Source organism: Pinus tabuliformis, chromosome 2_2 (genome assembly GCF_031772625.1).
Source record: "Pinus tabuliformis cultivar Carrire ecotype Pingquan chromosome 2_2, CPIR1, whole genome shotgun sequence".
Classification (NCBI taxonomy): domain Eukaryota; kingdom Viridiplantae; phylum Streptophyta; class Pinopsida; order Pinales; family Pinaceae; genus Pinus; species Pinus tabuliformis.
In genome coordinates, this window is record NC_142300.1 from 897,384,434 (window position 1) to 897,406,700 (window position 22,267).

A 22,267-nucleotide genomic window follows, 5' to 3' on the forward strand; every position below is an offset into this window, starting at 1 on the left:
TGAGTTGAGGAAGACCTCCAAAAGTTTCTTGCAAGAGAACTCTTCATTTTTTCACCCTCATTCTGCACTTTTTGACAAGTCTTGGGAGAATTGACAATTTAGGGGCTATAATCGATCATTTATAGTTCTTGATACATCCATTGTGTAGCCAAGAGAGATTCCTTTCCAACGAACTATCATAGGATCAATTTGGACACTAAGAAAGCCTCCAAAAGTGGCCTAAAAAACGCGGTGCGCATAGAATAGGGAGCGCTATGCATAGAGCAGGGAGCGTTGCGCATAGAGGAGGGAGCGCTGGGCATACAGACAGAGCCCTACGCATAGAGCCTTTTTTCCAATTAATTTTTGCATGACACTACACATACAACTTGAGCGCTATGCACCTATACAAGGCACTATGCATAGGGCCAACAAACACCAAGACCACCCTATCAAACATCTAAATTGATCTTTTGCTACCTAGAACCTCTAAGCAAGTAAGTACACTCCATGAACCATTCTCCTGACACTCATTTCACAATTTTGAAGTTTGTTTTCTATTTGAATTTTCAAACCCTAGGTTGTCTTAAAAACCTTCCTTACACCTATCCCCCATACCCTAATCCCCCCAAACAAAATCCTTACACCTATTCCCTATACCCTAATCCCCAAAACAAAATCCTTAAACCCCTATTTACTAAACAGTCCCTACCAAAAAATATCCTCCTTCTCACTCTCACATCATATATATCTCATCCTACATCACACAAACTCCTCTCCCCTTCCCCTATCCCTATTCACCATAACTCACTTCTTGATTACCTTCTTTAGGGTTTCAAAGATTCAAAATACAAAGGACATCGATAAAGAGGATAGAGATTATGAGGAGGAGGAAAATAGTGGCAATGAAAGCATGGGAGATTGATCTGAAATGGGGCACTAAAGGCTTCTTTTCATGCTTACAAGAATCTCTCCCACTCCAAAGCTTATATATTCCCAAGATCTATGCTTATGCTTGATAATTTGCGGAATTAAAATAACTTGAAATAGGTGTATGCTTGTGTTTGTTTTTAAATTGTTCAAGTGCTTATGTACATTTGCTTATGCTAATGTAAGACACACATAACAGTAAATAAAGCAGCAAATCAGCAAACACATAAGACAACAATATAATTAAGAGTTCACCCAAACCTCTTGAGCTACATCTCCGTGAGCTCTAGTAAACTCAACTAGGCTCTCTTGGATTATGGTAATATTTCTTTTACAAGTTCCACGCTCAACTCCATTAGTTTACAACTAAACCTATGGGTTTAGAATACCATCTTATCCGTGGCTATCTATACTCTGCAAACAGATCTAGGCTTCTCTGGACTAGACTCCTTCAATCAGCGCTTTGAGCTATCTTGAGCTCTAGCTTGCACCAACTCCCTCATAATTCTTCTACTATCTTTGGAATTCCTTCTTCTATCTTCAACACATTTTAGACATCAACAATAGCTTGATCATTTGATCTCTTTGTTTTTTTGCATCTTCATTACCTCTATGGCTCTTAGAAGTCTTCCTTGAGCTCTCTCGCTCTGCAGCTCTGGCTCTCTTGGCTAACTGGCTTTGGCTCTTAGTTCTCTGGCTCATCTGGCTCTGGCTCTCTTAGCTATCTAGTTCTGTCCATCTAGCTCTGCCTCCAACCTCTGGTGGCCCTACCTCTGCTCGGCCCTCTGGCTCTAAAGCTCTCAGGCTTTCTGGCTCTCGGCTCTTGCAGTGAGCTCCCTGAAGGGAAAACTTCTCAAGGGAGATTTCTGAAGGGAGACTCCTGAAGGGAGACTTGCTTCTTTGCTTGGATCTCTGGTCTTTTAAGGAATCCTCTGACTCTGTGGCTTCCACAGTTGTTCCTCTATCTCATCAATCATGAGGAATCATTCTTTTTCTCGACTCTGCCTCTTCGCGCTTCAAAATGCATCCCTGTTATAGAAACACCTGCTGATAGAATGGCATAGGTGTGATGGCTGTTTCCAATGGAAAATGAATTGGTGGGCACGGGTAACCCAGTTGTTTTGCCTTCCTGTGCAGAAATCCCAAATTAGGCATATAACGGAAATACACAGGCGAAACTGATGAAAAACACATCATGGAGCATTTAGACGGAACTCAAATAATATAGAATCACCCTATAAACCTATCGGGTGAGTCATCCTATCGTATTTGCAAGTCGCATGGCGAAATGGGCAAAAACATCAATACACGGGAAATACATAGAAAATCCATAATTTTGGATTTCAAATTATATTCAATCATGTTTATAAACCCATCGGGTCCATGCTTTGATCGCAAATCGCAATCGCTGCAGGCATGTGTCAACGACCCTTTATGTGGTTGCGATTGTCGATCGCTGATTGCTGATATCGACGCATCGCATATCACAATCGCAACGACCCAATGGACTATGCCGCCGATATATATCGTCGATCTGATATATATAGCCGATGCCGATCACTGACCCCTCTTTATCACAATCGCAAGTTGCAATGCCATGGGTCATGGTCCTTAACCTCCTCTGATCACTAATCAACAATCATATCCTGACCGTTGATCTGTGCACCCGATCCAATGGTCCATGTGCAATCATTGATCGCTTACCGCAACACCTTTATGCCTCGACTAAGTCTTCCCCTTTGGATAATTGCGATGTGATATATCCATTGCTCCACTATAATACATATTTGCAATCCAATGAAAGGTTTCCGATGCGATAATATTTAAGAGATGTATATTCTCCATTAAGTTCCATTTAACAAGAAAATGCCTCCTTTTCAAAGGAAAATGGGCAATTTTCTTTCTACATTATCTCCTTCATCCGAAGTCTGTTTTAGCCCATTCAAATTGCGTTAGATTCAGAATGAAGAGATCTACGCAACGAGACTATTTCCAAGAGCATCCTTTGACTTTCAATTTCCTCTGTGAGGAAGATTTTTAGACTTAGAAGTCTATGTTAAATCCATTTTGGATCACGCCTTCCCACTAAAAAGCTTTTGGACTCCAAAAGACTGATATACTGATCTGAATAGTAAATGAGAGTACCTCACCCTCTTCTTTTAGCCTCCATACACTTGCCTTGCATAGTGCCTCTGAACCAAAGCCTTTGAACACTCCCTTCCTGGATGTGCTTGTCCTCTTGGGAAGAACTGTCTTCCTCCTTGACTTCCTGCAGAACTCCTACTGAGAAGGTCAAAAAAGGTAGTTTGAACTTATTTTCTTTGATCATTGATCCAAGGTGGCTCAAACCAATGTGAAGTTACATCTGCTTCACAAAATTTTCATTTGTACCTGTTTGACATACTGTCATCAACAACTATTAACAACAACAAGATTACAGACAACAACTGGATGGCCTAAACTCCTGCTTCAACAAAAGAAACAAATTTCACATCTTGTGAACACCTCCATGTCTTTACATCTGTATACAAATGATTGACTAGATAACAAGCCAACAAAACATGCCTTTAAAACAATTGACCCTTCAAATAAAGCATGTAGAAAAAGAACTTTAGGATTCTTTTTCAAAGATGAAACACTTCATCATTATCTCCATCTTGGAGACCAAATCAACTTTTTCCAAGTCAACATTAACATTACATGCATGTTTACAACAAAGTAATAAACCCTTCAAGTTAATCACACATACATGTTCAAATACAAGGAAATCATCAACATCCCTGTGTTCATGCATATCATTCTTATGCATGCATTTCATCTTTCAACTTTCACTTAAGCACATTGTACTTTCGAAGATGAAATGAATATAATGTTGCAACAATAAAGTGAGTCTCCTACTCAACTTTTCCATTCACCTTCTTGGTAAAAACCTGCAACTTGAATTCTATTAACAAAGAAATGCATTCTATTGATTTGATGCATTTTCAAAAGACATGCAACCTTAATTGGATAAGAAATCTAACCATTTCTTACCAATCCATTTCAAAGGTCCTTCCTTTGTCTACACATCAGCATCAACATGTGAATCATCTTGAAACACATCATTTATGGAAACTTCCTTTCCATTCCTGCCATTTGTCTTTCCACCTTCTTCAAGTTTCGTGGAAGCATTGTTGGATTCAAAGTCCAACATTTTGCAGCAATATGTCCTTGCCTATGGTAGTAAGTGCAACACATGTGCATCATCTTGACAGCATGATTTGCCTTGTCCAATGGACCTTTGGCTTCTTTCTTCTTTTTCGTCCAAAGTTTCCTTCATGTGGCCATTCTCTTCCAACATCTAGAAACAATATGGTTACCCAAATCACAAAAGGAACAAGCAATTCTTTTCCCATGCTTATATGGAAATTTATCATGCTTAACACAATCAAAAGGAATATGATTAGAACCAACTTTATACCTTTATTTTTCACCTTTATTGCCTTCATGAGGAGGTGAATTGAATGAAGAAGTAGCTCCCTTTGGAACACCATCAATCTCTTCAAGGCTGTCAGAGTTTCCACAACACTCTGGTTCAAGTGCATGCTTATGAACACCTGCATCCTGCAAATGATGTTTCAAGCTATTGCATTCTCCATGAATATAATCTTTACACTCTTGAGGTAGAAGACCTGAAATGAAACTCCTTCTTGGAACTGTTTCAATTGTCTTCATGGCAGCTTTGGAACTTTCTCCATAAGACTGTCCATAGCCAAGACCCAAATACTTAGGCCTTTCCTCAACCATTATTGGCTCAACAATACCTTGTTCATGTTTGCCCAAGCCTTTTCCTTCATATCCCATCTTGGAAATTAACTCAGAACCTATGCCTCTGGTATGTTTTTCAAAAGAACCAACATAAACATTCTTAGAGGAAATTGAAGACAAACTAGAATTGTTTACCTATTCTTCAAGCTGATACTTGAATAAGGCTTCTTTAGCAAAAAAGAGTTGTGTCTCCAACTCATGCATCGTTTCCAGGTTCATATTTTCAATATGAAGTTGTTTCTCCATTTCATGCAATTTGTCAGAAAGCAACTGTTGCTCTTCCTTCATGGAATTCAACTACTCTCGAAGTCCAACACTCATTTCTCTCACCATATCCATCATGATGAGCAAGTCTTCCTTCATGTCCGTATCACAGAATCTTGTGATGAAGGAAGAATTTGTGGACTGACTTGTAGAAGTTGTCATTATGAAAATGAACAAAAGAACTTCAAACAAGAATAACAAGAGCTTATTCAAGCAACCTTTTGCAACAAACCTCTTGTGCTTCAAGGATTGCCTTGAGGTCCTTTGGGATAAGAGGAATGCCTCCAGTCCTTCTTCCTTCTTGTCATCTCCTGGACTTAGCTAACAACAGCTTTCCTTTCACCTTTGCAAACTCAAACAACAGTCAGTTTACAAACAAATAAACACCTTTGAAGTCAAGCAAGTGAATAGATTTCCTTGTCAATCAAGCATCTTGATCTGATATCACCTACACCATGATACTACCTACTCTGGTATAACTTAACTCTGATATCACCTTCTTTGAAGGTGGGGTTAATTATCCTAGAGCTTTGATACCACCTGATCTAAAATGGGGCACTAAAGGCTTCTTGTCATGCTTACAAGAACCTCTCCCACTCCAAAGATTATATATTCCCAAGATCTATGCTTATGATTGATAATTTGTGGAATTAAAAGAACTTGAAATAGGTGTATGCTTGTGTTTGTTTTTAGACTTTTCAAGTGCTTATGTACATTTTCTTATGCTGATGTAAAACACACATAACAGTAAATAAAGTTGCAAATCAGCAAACACATAAGACAACAATATAATTAAGAGTTCACCTAAACCTCTTGGGCTACGTCTATGTGAGCTCTAGTCAACTCAACTAGGCTCTCTGGGATTATGGTAATCTTTCTTTTACAAGTTCTACACTCAAATCCATTGGTTTACAACTAAACCTATGGGTTTAGAATACCATCTTATCCCTAGCTGTCCATACTCTGCAAACAGATCTACGCTTCTCTGGACCAGATTCTTTCAATAAGTGCTCTGAGCTATCTTGAGCTCTAGCTTGTACCAACTCCCTCAGAATTCTTCTACTGTCTCTCGAATTCCTTATTTTATCTTCAACACATTTTGGACATCAACAATAGCTTGATCATTTGATCTCTTTGTTGTTTTGCAGATTCATTACCTCCATGGCTCTTAGAAGTATGCTTTGAGCTCTCTGGCTCTGCGGCTTTGGCTTTCTTAGCTAACTGGCTCTGGCTCTCAGCTCTCTGGCTCATTTGGCTTTGGCTCTCTTAACTATCTAGCTCTGTCCGTCTGGCTCTGCCTCCAACCTATAGTGGCTCTGTTGCTACTCGACCCTCTAGCTCTGAAACTCTCAGGCTTTCTGGCTCTTAGCTCTTGCAATGAACTCCCTGAAGGGAAAACTTCTCAAGGGAGACTTCTGAAGGGAGATTCATGAAGGGAGACTTGCTTCTTTTCTTGAATCTCTGCTATTTTGAGGAATCCTCTGACTCTACGACTTCCACAGCCATTCCTCTGTCCCTTCGATCATGAGGAATCATTCTTTTTCCCGGCTCTACCTTTTTGCGCTTCAAAACGCATCCCTATTACAGAAACGCCCACTAATAGCATGGCACAAGTGTGATGGCTGTTTCCAATGGAAAATGAACCGGTGGGCATGGGTAACCCAATCGTTTTTCCTTCCTGTGCAGAAATCCCAAATTAGGCATATAACGGAAATACACAGGCGAAACTGACGAAAAACACATTATGGAGCTTTTAGCCAAAACTCAAATAATATAGAATTGCCCCTATAAACCTATCAAGTGTGTCATCCTATCGCATTTGCAAGTCGCATGGCGAAATGGCCAAAAACATCAATACAAGGGAAATACATAGAAAATCCATAATTTTGGATTTCAAATTATATTCAATCGTGTTTATAAACCCATTGGGTTCATGTTTTGATCTCAAATCGCAATCACAGCAGGCGTGTGTCAACGGCCCTTTATGTGGTTGCAATCGCCAATCGCCAATTGTCGATCGCTAATATCAGCATATCGCAATCACAATGGCCTAATGGATTGTTCCGGCCAATATATATATTGCCGATTCGATATATATTGCCAATGCCGATCGCTGACCCCACTTTATCGCAATTGCAAGTTACAATTCCAAGGGTCATGTTCCTCAACCTCCTCCGATTGCCGATCAGCGATCATATCCTGATTGTTGATCTGCGCACCCGATCGAATGGTCCACGTGCAATCGTTGATCGCTTATCGCAAAACCTTTATGCCTCGACTAAGTCTTCCCCTTTGGATAATTGCGATGCGATATATCCATTGCTCCACTATAATACATATTTACGATCCGATGAAAGGTTGCTGATGCGATAATCTTTAAGAGATGCATATTCTCCATTAAGTCCCATTTAATAAGAAAATGCCTCCTTTTGAAAGGACAATGGGCAATTTTCTTTTTACATTATCTCCTTCATCCGAAGTCCGTTTTAGCCCATTCAAATTGCGTTAGATTCAGAATGAAGAGATATCTCCAATGAGACTATTTCCAAGAGCATCCTTTGACTCTCATTTTCCTCTATGAGGAAGATTTTTAGACTTAGAAGTCTATGTTAGATCCATTTTGGATCAGAGATGAACCTCAGCATCAGAGAAAACCACATAAGGGAGGTATAATTATCAGAGAGGGGCTAGAAAGTTGTTTGCACTGGATAGGCAAGTGTTTACTCCACCTAATGTGGAAGGGACCTTTCCTTATTCACCAACTCATAGGCAAATGCTTGCTCCACAAACTGTGGAAGGAGCTTTTCCTTCTTCATCAACACAACAGGTAAAACAGGTGCAGAAGGTGCAAAAAGGGAAGGAAAAGATGCTGGAGGAAAGCCTTAATAATGAAGAGGAAAGGGAATTTGATTTGATGGAACGTGATGAACCAAAACAACCACACATTCATCATGGCATTGAGATAATCGACTTAGAGGCTCAATATGAGGTGACAAATGAAAATATAATCATAAAGGAAAAATATGCACAGATCCAAGCACTGATGGACAACTTGGTGAGAGATAAGTATGTCATTTCATACCTTGAGCAAAAGAATAAGCAACTAAGTGACAAACAGGTCCTCATGGAGTTAGAACTTCTCAAGGCAGAGAGGCAAGATGACAAAGGCAAATCAGTAATGCAAGAGGAAAAGACCCCAGCCACCTTGACTATAGAATAGAGGCTTGAAACGGAGATTGAGGAGTGTTGGTGCCTAAATCCACCTCAGGCTGAGAAAGGTAGGATCTAGGGTTACATCAAACCAAGCTTAACCTGGTAGCTAGCCCTACCAGGTCGGGAGAGGGCTCTCTCCTTGTCAATCTCGGTAAAATATGATTAATGACGCTTGAGATGATTGATGTAAAGACTGATTTTAGGTTAGATATGTGTTTAGAAGAGTTTGATTGAATTTGATGATGTTTTGTTGGCTCAAATGTGAAAGGCAGATTTGGGTCCAGGGAATGGGCTTAGTTTTGCAGAGATCTCTATGGGGCGAGGTAGGCAAATGACTTAGTACTTCAAATTGAGTGAGATGGAGAGCTTTTAGATTGGTGAGGAGTTTAAAAAGGCATGAAAGTCTCAAGGATCCTCTCCAAACAGCTGAAAACATAAATAACTAAACAAACCCTAGGTAGAGCACTGCAATATCAATGAATTCTACCTTTATCCTTGTTTCATTTAGTTAAGATGAACAGAGAGAAGATGATGGCATACATAAACACATGTAAACTTGTAATTACAGAAGGAAAAACAATACCAAATCAAGTTGCCACAAGAATCCCATAAAGTGCTACAAACCCTGGTCTATTCCTTTGCCAAATTGCAGAGATGAATGTACAATGCTGCTCAAAGCTTTCACAAAAGTCCAACCTTTGCCAATGACTGAAAAACTACTAGATATAGGCAAAAAAAAACTCATCCTAGCCTTTAGGGGTTGAGTTCATAAGTTTAGGAGCTGTTTCAACAAGATCTAAACTGAGAACTAAAAAGTAGGCAGTGGAACAGCTTGCCTCTAAAAACTAGGAAACTGATTCATTCAGTTGCAAACTACCTTTTCATGGATGAATCTACCTCTATGAGTGAAAATTTAACATATTTACATCAAAATCCATCAAGTCACATCAAATTACATCATGATTTTGACTATTAGAAAGAGAAAAGTCAAATTGAGAAGAAACTAGGCGAAAAAACAGAGTTTTTTGACCAAAATGACAAAATTTCATCCTGTGCGCTGCGCTCCTGTCCCTGTGCACCACGCTACTTTGGAGCTGATTTTGGAGGCCTTCCCGTGCACCAAATTTGCTCCAAGTGGGCTTGTTAGTAGGGTCTGCCTGTCTAAGATCTAGAAAAAGTGGAATTTCTAAATTTGGTCTCCATTTGCCCCTCCAAAAATGAGTTCTCCCAACACTGCTTCCTGTGTGGCCAAAAAGGGGCAGAAAGGTCATTTTTTGGGTGTTTTTGACCCTTTTGGAAGCTCAAAACTTGTCAAAATTTCTTGGCCATGTGAGGGCATTCATATTTTTCCATGAGGAATCCAAAAATGCTGAGTTTTCCTCAAAAGGAGGTCCCTAGCAAAAGCGCGCGCCAGGCAGAAAAACCTGTTTTTTAGGCCAAAAATTCAAAATTTGCAAAAAGTTTCCCAAATTTCTTGAAATTTGGGCTGAGTGTCCTTCATCAAGTGCTGTGTTGGGCTAAGGAAGACTCAACCAAGATCTGGAGTCTATCTTGCTCTTTTCTCTTCCTCGATGCTTTCTTCAACTTGGCCTTCAAAATCTTGATTCTTGCTTTGCACACCTTGTTTCTCACCAAGTAGTGGTAGGCCATGTGCCTCAGCATCTTTTTCTCTCTGTTGGCCTTCTCTAGCATCTTTTCCAAGTGCATATTTACCCTCTCAAGCCAAGATTCACGATCAGCATCAATTTCTTGTTCAAGTGGTGTCAACTTGACTTTCCTCCTCTTGGCAGCTTGCCGGTTTTCTCTTATGTTTTGAAGCTCCATGATGGTTTGCTGATCCTCTAGCTGTTTGTTCCTCTACTCAAGATAGTTGATTATCCACTTGGCTCTTTCCAGGTTGAGAGACAAGTCATGAATGTCAGCTTGTTGTTCCTGAATGATCTCCTTGAGCTTTGAGCTTTGGGAGCCCAAATCAGTGTCATCATCCTGAATGAGAATGAAATCTATCTCTTGACCTTCTGAAGGCCCCTCATCATGTAATGGCTACTTACCCTTGTCCTATACCTACTTTTTTGTTGAAGGAAACGAGACCCCTTCCACCCCGGGTGGAGATAGTACTCGTTTTGCTGCTGCAAACAATCTCCTTGTGCCCTTTTGGTATGTAACAAACACTGGCACACTGGTGGTTTGTGTCTCATGCACCTCTTGCTGATGTGAAGGCTCTCCTGCCTCATGAAAAATTGATGGGGGAACTTGTGGACCTGTAAAGACCTCATGTGCAATGAAATCCTCCCATGAAACATTCAGTAGACTAAGCTGATGCAAAACCACAATTTTGATTAGTGCAAAGTGATAGATGTTGTTATACTGTTGATGAGGAGGCTTCCTTTGAACCAAGGTGGTCATCTTCTCAATATTCTGGCAAATAAAATAGGGGAGGTTCATCATTCTCACCCTAGTGAAGTGCATCAACAATCTGATGTGGTAGGCATACAGGCGAGAAAATCTGCCCTCACAGCTGAAATATTTAATTATGAGTTTCATCAAGGGAGCATATGTGTCCTGAAGGTACCTGAAAGGGAAAACTCTACTAATCTACCTCTGAAAACTAGCCTTGATATAAGGCTCATAATGTTCCCTATCTACCAGCTGCCCCTTATTCCACTGCTCACCTACATTTGGAATACCGGTTGCTTGAGATATAGTCTCAGGTGTCAAGGTGAATGTCACACCTGCCAAATTGACTTGGCCATTGTGAAGATGGAGTACAAACAGTCTGGCAAGCTCATGATGGTATTTAACTCTTTCCACCATCTCACAAAATTGGTAACAAGATTGATGTTGGAAGCATGTGACAGCAAGAGGACAAGCCAACAACTCGGCAAGTGAAGTAGGCTCCTCCCGGTTATGTTTCCCACTCTTGTGAGGTCTCCTTGGTGCATGAATTTCTTTGGAAGAGTCACTGACTGTTTCCTCATTTCTGTCATAAGAAGAATTTGACTCCATGTTTTCCAATGCTTGAGTTTTCTTAGATGAGTATGAAGAGATTTTAGAGTGACAATAGGAATTTGCTGCTAAAGATATGAATTGATGAGGGACTGTGAGGGGACTATGTATGAGGGGTTGGGAATGTTGCTGGTAGGGTTTTTTGGGAATGAAGGGGTTTAGGGAATGATAGTTAGGGTTTAGGGATAGCAATTAGGGTTTGGGATAAGTGAAGGTAGGGATTAGGGTTAGTAGTTTTAGGGATATGGGGAATAGGGAATAGGTAAATATGAATGAAAAGGGAGGGAGAAAATGAAGTGAGGGAGTGAAAATGATAGAGGTGGGATTTAGCAGCAAAAACAACAAATTTTAAACCCTAGGCAGTGTTTTTTCCACAAGCTGTGCAAGTAACTAGGGTTTCAATATTTCCCTATTGAATCACCAAGAAGACTGAAGCAAACTCATGTATTGGCCATATGGGAATGTCAACTTACTTGTAAAATGAGGAATTGGCAATTTGGATGTTTGGAGGAAGCATTTGGATGAATTTCGAGCACTGTTGACTGGTGCGTTGCACCACCTCACAGGTGTGCCACGCTAGTTGGCTGCGTTGCGCCAATAGGAAATTTCAACACAAATCGCGCTCTGTGTGTGCCGCGCTGGCTCGGTGCGCCGCGCTCTAACCCAGGTGCGTCGCGCCTGCAATTTCCCCTATTTTGAATGGAAAATCGCTCTCTCGGCTTTGAAGATGGAAATGCACTTGTTCTCCTTCACTTGTGGACACAAATGAGCCTTCTTTGTCATGAAAACACTTTATATAACAATGGTTTTAATTTTTGACTTATGAAAACCCACTTTGCTAATGTTTGATTTTCACTTGCTTTATGAAACTCTGTTTTGGGCAGTTTGCTTTACTTTTTGCCTTTGATGGACTAAATGCTTTGACATTTTGTTTCTTTTGCAGGAACTAGAGTTGCAGAGGCTTGGCAAGGTGACCAGGGCTGCCTCTGAAATTATTACATATAGAGAAAATGAAATTACATGAAATTTAGTACATGAAACATAAAAAACTCTGTTTTTCCTCAAAACAGGGTTTTGAGGAAAAATCAATCACTGAGCATGTGATTTTTTAAATTATTGTTGCTTAGAATTTATTTGACCTTCTCACACGTTTGCTGACAATTATTGAGCGTTTTCAAGACCTTATTGACGAAACCCTAGACCTAATGAGACCTAAAACCCTAAAAATGACTTTTGCAGATTTAAAGACAAAAGATGACTGTAGATGATCTAGATATATGAAAATGGGCCAGTAGGTAAAGAACATGAGGAAAAATGTATAATATGCCACTACCATCAGATGATCCATGACCCTAATGGAATGCAGCTGATTGGACAAGACACCTAAATTGCAATGCAACAAGAGAATTTGATCACTGATGGAGGGATGAAGATACTGACACTAACAAGGAGGATAGAGAAACATGGCTTAACATGGTCAATTTCATTTGGAGAAGCTGCTACAAAGGGCCAATAGGGACAATCAAATCATTAGGCACATGGCTTACTATTACAGGACCCGGAACAAGATTTGTAACATAAGAGTCAAGCAAATGAAGACAAGACTAAAACAAGAACTTAAAGGAAAAAAGGAGGGTGATAGGCTTAGGTTTATTTTTGAAGCTTCCTTAGATAATCCAAACACTTGATGGTGGTGTTCTCCACAAATTTTGAGTAAGTTTTGAGAATTTTTTCCTTTTTGAAGAATTTTACAATTTTTGACTCAGAAAAATTAGCAGTGGCGCTGCGCTTTTCCTAGGGGCATCCAAATAGGAAATTTTCAGCATTTTTGGATTCACAATGATGAGTACATGCAACCTGTGCATTTTCTAAGCTTTTGGAGCAAAAATGGTCAACCGAAAGGTCAAAAAACACCGAAAAAATGACATTTTTTCCCATGGCACTATGCACACAAGCAGTCTTGGGAGAATCCGTTTTCGAGGGGTCAAATCAAATCTAAATGGGAAACTAAAGGAAAATTTGGAAAGTAGATAGGACAGGCTTTCAAATGAGCTATCATGAGCTCAATTTTGATATCGGGAACACCCCCAAAATGGCCTTGCAAAAAGTGTTGCGCATAGAGCTTGAGCGTTGCACATAGGACAATTTTGTGCTGAATTTTCACTTCACAGTGCCATGACTGTAATTTTGGGTTTTCTCTCATAGGTGATGTTTTACTGATGTAAATGGTGCCTAGGCATGTAAATAGGATGGATAGTAGTTACTGGAGGGTAGATTCATTAGATCAAAAGCTATCTTGAGGACAAATGAATCAGTTTCCTCCCTTTTAGAGGCAAGTTGTTAGGTTGCCTAGATTCCAGTTTCTTATTCAATTTTTGATGGATTAGTTCCTCATCTTAGGAATTCGACCCCTAAGTATGGGAGGAGCTTAAATCAATGTATATATCCTCCTTTTCATTCTCATTGTAAAGGGTTGGACTCAACTGGATGCTTATGCTTTGAGTAGACATCATTTTGTATCAGTTTTAGCAGGAGATTAATGAAAAATTGCAGCTATTTCTTTGGGATCCATGTGGTATGATGTTTAGTTCAGTTTTCTCTATTGTGATCATATGTTAAAATGTTTTTTTTACTTCATCAATCATTTCATTTCTTTTAAGTGGATGTTTTCAAGTTGATAGGCAGAACCCATAATATTTATGCTTTGTTTTGGGAAAATATTCACAGTCTATGTTTTCTTTAGTTTAGGAAGGATCCATGTTGCTCACATGCTCTTTCTAGCTTCTCACCTATCTTGAATCACCTCACCCATCAAAACCTAGAGTGCTAAACCTTGTGCCTACCTTGCCCCATCGAACACCTTGCAATTTTGACCTAATTTCCTTGCCCTAATTGTTTGGCTCCTCCTAATGCAGTAAAACCCTTCAAAATCAAAATCAAACCTTGTGCTACTATACCTAGCCTAATATCATTTTCTTGATCCAGTCATCTCGGCTGAGATCATTACAGAGAGAGCCCTCTCTTGGCCTAGTAGGGCTAGCTACTTGGCTAAGCATGGTTTTTGGTTACCCTGGCATTGCCTTCTTTCAGCCTAAGGTTCAATCCAGATGCTAACATAGTGGCGACCATACTGGGGAACGAGTGAAAGGTTTTGTATTCCCTGGGAAATATCATAAAAGTTCAGATCTAGATGTGATTTTTGATGGTGGAAAACAATCAAACACAGGAAGGCTGAAATCATTCACCTAGTGACTCCAAATCAGTTTCGAGATCATATCCAAAGACTCCACTGGAGGATGAACCCGACCAATAGAAACATGAAAGGAAAATATGGAAAGATCAGGTATTCAAGTTGGAATTTCATCCAAGACATTATGTTCTTTGTCATCAATTATTTTTTCTCTTTTCCCGAGAATGTCAAAAATGTTTTACAAAGTATACTATATTTGAGAAAATATCCTAGACCTGCATCTAATTCCTTCCCTTTAAATATTGTGAAAACAAATTCTTCGTACGCCTTTGATCTTGATCAAGACCCTTATTCTGAATCTTATGATGACCATCTTCAAACTGATGAGCCTAAAGAGACCAAGACTAATTCTACAACTTCTGTACATACTCCTACACCTTGTAAAATTCCAGATCGATACAAACCACTCATCTTACCTCCTATACTCCATGCTTTCCCTGAAAATCATTACCTATACCTACCGAGGTTTGATGGTGAATATGACAATATCACTACTAAGAGACATATGCAGAATTTTGAGACTTTCGTCAACCTTTTTGAAGTCGACGAAGAGGATGTCAGTATCAGGCTATTCACTCTTTCTTTCCAAGGAAAAGTCAAGAGTTGGTTCAAAAACTTGCCTGATGTGAGAATCTCTGATCGAGGTGGATATTGGTGGCCACCTGCCAAGTCCACTTGGACCCCCACCATTGTTTCTTTCAACTTTTCATTTTCTTTAATTCTAGAAAAATTTACTATTTTTAGCAGTTTTTCGGGTCTTGAACTTTCGGAGCCGTTTTGAGGCCCTAAATGGCGTTTTTTTGGGAAAAATGGGAGCAACATGGGTCCATGGATCGATGTTTCTCTTCCCAAAGTTGTAGTTCTCGGATAGATATTTCTAACAAGCTACTGTGTGCGTCAAATGGAGATCGTATGCCAAAGTTACGACCCCGGGAAGTTGATGTACCAATTTACCCAAATGGGGCCCATAGTTTGGCGTTTCATCTTCTAGGGTTAGGTTTTTGGATGTTTATGGTTTTCCATTGCTTCTCAATAATAAATAGGCCTTTGAGCCTCATTGTAACAGAGTTTAAAGGCATGTAGCCGCCACATCTCTTCTCAGAGATAAGCTACCATCGCCCTAGCTGGTTTATTTCCATTTCTGTTTGTAAACATATTTCAGTAGTTTACATTAATGAAATAAAGTATTATTTCCGCTGCATCTTTGTGTATATGGTTATCTTTGTATTTTGTTGCATTCCTGTTTAAATCTGGATTAGTGGTATCAGAGTGGTCTGCTTTTTTCTCTGTTTTTCTTTGCATGTCCCCAATGAGGTCAGGATATAAGGAGTTAGGGCTTGAACTGGTCGAACCTTTGCAAGACCAGCCTCACAAATCCTGACGGCCTCCCATGGCGGGTGAAAAGAAAGATGAGGGGGCAGGAGATCCTATCAAAATCTTGCTTGAAGAAGCCCTCAAGCGGAAAAGGAGTGCGATGATGGACAACTTTGCCCAGATCCTTTAGCGACTACCCAGGGGCGACGCATCGGCTTCCAACAGCTACTTTAGAAACGTCACACTGTTTAAGGTACAAGTTAATTTTCAAATCCCCATATTTGAGGGTCAGATAGACGCAGATGTCGTTGATAAATGGTTAAATCTGCTAGAGTGTTATTTTTCTATTCATGATTTTTCCAGTCGGAAAAAGATTATTTTTGCTCTTCTCAAAGCAGCCCCCCACGTCAAGGACTGGTGGGAAACCTACTGCGAGCATAAGGATGAAAGTACATGATCACTATTTTCGGCTGCACCCACTTGGAGTTCATTCCGGGATGCCATCAAGGAGTAGTACTACCTTGTCGGAAGCTATGAGGATCAATACATAAAGTGTGACCACACTGCGGCAAGGAAGGGACCAAGACGTGCCGGATTTCACCAATATTTTCCATACCCTTTGCACAAAGTTGGGTATCAAGGATTCGAAGCAGCATTTGCTACTCAAATACCACAGCTGCCTACACAAGTACATCCAGGAAGAAATAGAATTCCTGAACATCTCCTCGCTCAGCATTGCATACCGATATGCCGTCAAGGTCGAACAAAAGTTTAAACAGAAGAAGCGAGACTTTGGATTTGCGAATCCAAAGCAATGGAAAGGTGCCCCCAAACCGCAAAACAAAGGACAAAGCCAAGGCGGGGCAGCCCGAGACAACCCACCAAAGTTGCAAGCAAAGAACACTGCCGCGAAGCCGAAAAAGGACACGGGAAAGTGGTATGAGTTCCATAAGAGCTCCACTCACAACACAAGTGAGTTTCGGGCCAAGCAGTTAGTGGTGGCTGAGCTAAAGGTTTCAGAATTGGATGCAGGTTTCGACTCTGAGTTAGAACCTGACAAGAGGAATGACAAAGGGAAGCCAATTATCAATGCGGAGCCCAACGCCACCGTTGCCACCATGAATATCTAGAAGGGGGAACCCGAAGATCCAGAAGAGTAGAAGCATCTCTTCCACTCCCAGATGTGTGTAAAGGGCTCCCCACTACAATTCATTGTCGACAGCGGAAGCCAAAAGAACCTCATTTTGGTAGAGGTCATGAAGTAGCTGGACTTGTCGACCACAACACATCCACAACCATACACCATCGGGTGGCTTCACCAAGGACGGTATCTTCGCGTGAGCCAGAAGTGTCGCCTTCCATACAACATCAAGCCCTTCACGGATGAGGTATTGTGTGAAATTTCTCCCCTTGAAGTTTGTGATGTATTACTAGGACAACCATACTTGTGGAAGCAACATGTTGTGTATGAATCAAGGCCCTGTGCTATTATTGTTACTTTGGGAACTAAGTTGTACAGGATACCAAAGGTAGCACCGCCTACCACCATCTCTTCGATTACTGCAAAACAATGCAATAAGCTCGTTTCCAAAACCGGGAAATTTGTTTTCCTGATGGTACGCCCTCAAGGAAAGAAGAAGACGGTGGCCATGACCTGCAGACAGGGCCCCTCTACACGACAACTATAGATGGACAAGGTCGTGGAGGAGTACAAGGACATCTTCACCTCCTGCACAGGGGTTCCTTTGCACTGTCAGGTCAAGCACTCCATCGATCTGACCCCAGGTGTGCTGCTGCCCAATGGACTAATCTATTAGCGCTCCATTCTGGAGAATGATGAAATCAAGAGGCAGATTCAGGAGCTGTTGCAGAAGGGTCACATCCATCCAAGTTCATCACCCTGTGGGAGCCCGATCATGTTGGTATAGAAGAAGGATGGGACTTAGAGACTCTGTATTGACTATCGGGTATTGAACAAGATCACTGTCTGTAATAGGTACCCGATCCCATGGATTGATGACCTCTTGGACCAACTGAAGGGGGCAAAATATTTCAGCAAGATCGATTTGAAGTCAGGATATCACCAGGTACCAATCGAACCCTCCGATGTGTGGAAGACTGCCTTCAAAGCCAAGGAGGGCCTGTTCGAATGGTTGGTGATGCCTTTCGGATTGACGAATGCTCTTGCAACCTTCATGAGGCTAATGGATGACATCTTGCGGCCATTCACCAACTCATTTGTAGTGGTATACTTGGATGACATCCTGATCTTTAGCCAGAGTTGGGAAGAGCACCTCCACCACATCCGACAGGTTCTCCAAATAGTACAGCAACACAAGTTATGTGCCAATTTGGAGAAATGCACTTTTGGCATGACCCAGGTTCAGTATCTAGGATACATTATTGATGAACAGGGGGTGCATGTGGATCCATCCAAGATCCAAGTCATTCGAGATTAGCCATCTCCAACCACTCTGACAGAGCTTCATAGCTTTCTATGTCTTGCCAACTTCTACCGCAGGTTCGTGTTGGGATTTTGTCATATCACTTGGCCCTTGAGTCAAGTCACCAAGGGAGGAGCGAAAGCAAAATTCTTTTGGTCTGAATCTCAACAGAGGGCATTCACAGAGTTGAAAGATTGTCTCTGCACAGCACCCGTGCTCACATTATCAGACTTGCAACAACCATTTGAGGTCGGGAAAGATGCCTCTAACTATGCTATTGGGGTAGTCCTTACTCAACACGGGCATCCAGTGGCATATCACAGTGAGACACTTTCAGACACAATCCAGAAGTATCCCACTTATGAAAAAGAGATGTATTCCATTGTGCAGGCCTGCCGACAATGGAAGCATTACATTTTGGGGAAGGAAATGGTCATCCACACAGACCACCGACCCCTGTAGTTAATATAGACCCAAGGGAAATTGCAGAATGATTGTCATCAGAAGTGGTCCACATACCTGTAACAGTTCCATTTGAATATCAAGTATAAGAAAGGTAACACCAATAATTCTGCAGATTGCCTTAGTCGACCACCGATCATGGCGTTAACCACTGTGTTCAACTCTTGCGGGCACGAGACTTCTGATTGGCCACTTCTCTACAAAAGCGACCCAGAATTTGGCCACACATACCAGACACTCTTGGAGGCTCAGCATGTTCCAAATTTTCACCTCTAGGATGCCCTATTATGCCACCTAGGTCACCTTTGTGTTCCTTCAAGCGAGTGTGCCAAGATGAGTTGGGAAGCACACTACAGTCAAGCTGCTAGACATTTCAGGGTCAAGAAAATGGTGGTAGTACTGCAGAAGTATTTCTATTGGCCAAATCTTTGACACGATGTTGAGAAGTACATTAGATCATGCACTGCCTGCATCATTACCAAACCAACCAACAAGAAGCAAGGCCTCTATACCCCGCTACCTACCCCTAGTCGACCTTGGGAATCCATCTCGATGGATTACATGTTAGGTATTCCTTCCACTAAGCATGGAAATGACTGTGTTTTTTTGGTCGTCGACAGGTTCTCGAGGATGGCCATTATGGTCGCCTGCAAGAAGAATATCACAGCAGAAGCCATTGCTAAACTCTTCTTTGAACGAGTGTGGGTACACTTTTGGATCCCATAGTCTATCATCTCAGATCGGGACAACAGGTTCCTCAGTACATTTTGGTCCAGTCTTTGGTCGATGCTGGACACCAAACTCACTAAGTCCACAGCGTTCCATCCTCAAACTGATGCCCAGACAGAGGTTGTCAACAGGATGATCGTACACATTCTGCACATGTACAACTCAAAGCATCCACGCACATGGGATGAGAGCGTCCCCTATGTTCAACATAGCTAGAACCGAGCTCTCCACAGCTCGACTGGCCATAGCCCTTTTCAAGTGGGCTTGGGATTCCAACCATTATGTCCCATTGATGTGGCCATTCCAGTTGCAGCTACTCATGCAGATTCGGCTCATGTCCAGTCCGAAACAAATAAGGCAAATAACTTCATTGAGCACATCCAACATATTCGCCAGTAGGTCTATGACATTTTGGAGAAATCAAATGTCAAGTACAAGCAACGATATGATCAACATCGGGTGCCACACAAGTTTCAGGTGGGCGACAAAGTCTGGTTACATTTGCAAAAGGAACGCCTTACCGGAGCCTATCGGAAACTCAGACCACTCCAATATGGTCCTTACACCATTACCAAGGTTGTGGGAGATAATTCATTTGAGCTCAGCATTCCCCCATTCCTTGGCCTGCACCCAGTGTTCAATGTGAACAACCTCCAACCATACTTTCCACCATTACTAGACACATCCACGTTGCAGAATAGTTCACACCCACATAGTTAAATCCAGATTGCATAGAACAAGTTGCAACTCAGCAGATCATGGACACATAGATCAAGCACACTCGCCAGTAGAATATCCAATTGTATCGAGTTGTCAAAGCAGGCCAACTCCTTCATCAGGGCAAGTGGCTCACCAGGGACCAAGTTCAGCAGAAGTTTCCTCATCTCATGGAGGAACTCAACGCAATTGGGACCATTGCTTCTTAAGGGGGGAGGAATGATCCAGGTGCATATTGGTGGCCACCTGCCAAGTCAACTTGGATGCCCACCATTGTTTCTTTCAGCTTTTCAGTTTCCTTAATTGTAGCACAATTTTCCATTTTTAGCTGTTTTTCGAGTCTTGAACTTCCAGAGCCGTTTTGAGGTCCTAAATGACGCTTTTTGGGAAAACTGGGAGCAACATGGGTCCATGGACCGATGTTTCTCTTCCAAAAGTTGTATTTCTCAAATAGACCTTTCTAACGAGATACTGTGCACGTCAAACGGAGATCGTATGCCAAATTTACGACCCCGGGAAGTTGATGTACCAATTTACCCAAACAGGGCCCACTATTTGGTGTTTCATCTTCTAGGGTTAGGTTTTTGGATGTTTAGGGTTTTCCATTGCTTCTCAATAATAAACAGGCCTTTGAGCCTCATTGTAATAGAGTTCAGAGGCATGTAGCCACCACATCTCTTCTCAGAGATAAGCTACCATCGCCCTAGCTGGTTTTTTTCCATTTTTGTTTGTAAGCATATTTCAGTACTTTACATTAATGAAATAAAGTATTATTTCCACTGTATCTTTGTGTATATGGTTATCTCTTTATTATTTTGCGTTCCTGTTTAAAATCAGATCAATCTCAGATTTCCAACAGTTCGTCAAAGTTTTCCTCGACAAGTGGGTGGTCAAACAAAACCATTTCTTGATTCTAGAAGAGTATAACCAGCTGAAAAGACTGCCAGGGGAGACAAGACAACAATTTTCTGCCAGGTTTAACCAAGTCTATTTTTCAATGCCTGCTAATATAAGGCCTCCTCCTAGATTCGCTCTCTTGCACTACCCAGATGCCTTTGATCCAGAAATGGAGTTTCAGCTGAGGGAAAGGAACCTTGCAACACTTGAAGAGATGCAGAATAGTGCAGTAGATGTAGAGGCTAATCTATTGATAAGAAGGGCAAAGCTAAAGGAAGAAGAGAGGGAGAACATTGTAGAGCACCTAACATCTTCAGAGGTAAACCTCGACATTTTGGTAAGTAAAATGGAAGAAATGATGCAAAGAATCACCTCGAGAGATGAATTTTCTATTCAAGATCACCATGACCCACCTGTCCCAGAAAAAGAAGAGATTGCTAGCCCTAAAAATTTTCTTGCTAATCCTAGCTACCATAGATTTGAAAATGGATTTGTAGATCAATCCGAGGAGAAAAAATCTGATAATATAATGTGTATGATTGGTGACATTACTTATATTGATGATTTGCCAAAGTTTGATCAGTACGAAAATTATTATGTTCTCCGAACAGAAGCTAATCTTGTAGAGAAATCAGCAGCTGGTTTGTGGGAGGAGGAAGTTCAGTTTCAGTAGCTCGAATATAGTAATCAGCTGAAGCATATCAGCTGTTACAGTGATGAGGAAAGTGTAGAAAATTTGGAGTAAGTGAAGGATCTTTGCCTCTTTGTTTTACTTCATTTCAGTTCATCAGAGGTAACTTTGATGTGATCAGAAATCAGCACTCATTGAGTTTTGATCTTGACAATCAAGAGGATAATCAAAATTTTGATCAGAGCTCCTTACCCTTGTGTTTCTCCTCATTTGCAAAAATAAGAGAAAACTATAAGCAAGTAGATAAGTGAGTGGTCAACACTATAAAGGATAAACCTTCTCATGAATTGGTCGAGGAAATCATTTGTGACATAGAAGCCTCCCTAGCTCTAGATTTGCAGCCACTGAGTTCCATTGAATTTCAAATTCAGATGAAGGCTTGGAAGCTGAAACATATGATCAAATGATGCAAAATGACTCTGTGCCACTATGTTTTGAAACATTTCAATTTTTAAAGAAAAATTTTCATAATATCTCTAAAGCAAAGGATGAGCAGTCTGTAGAGTGCCATGCAGTCTCATTAAAACTGATGGAAAATAGGTTGCAACAATATTTGCGAGTCTT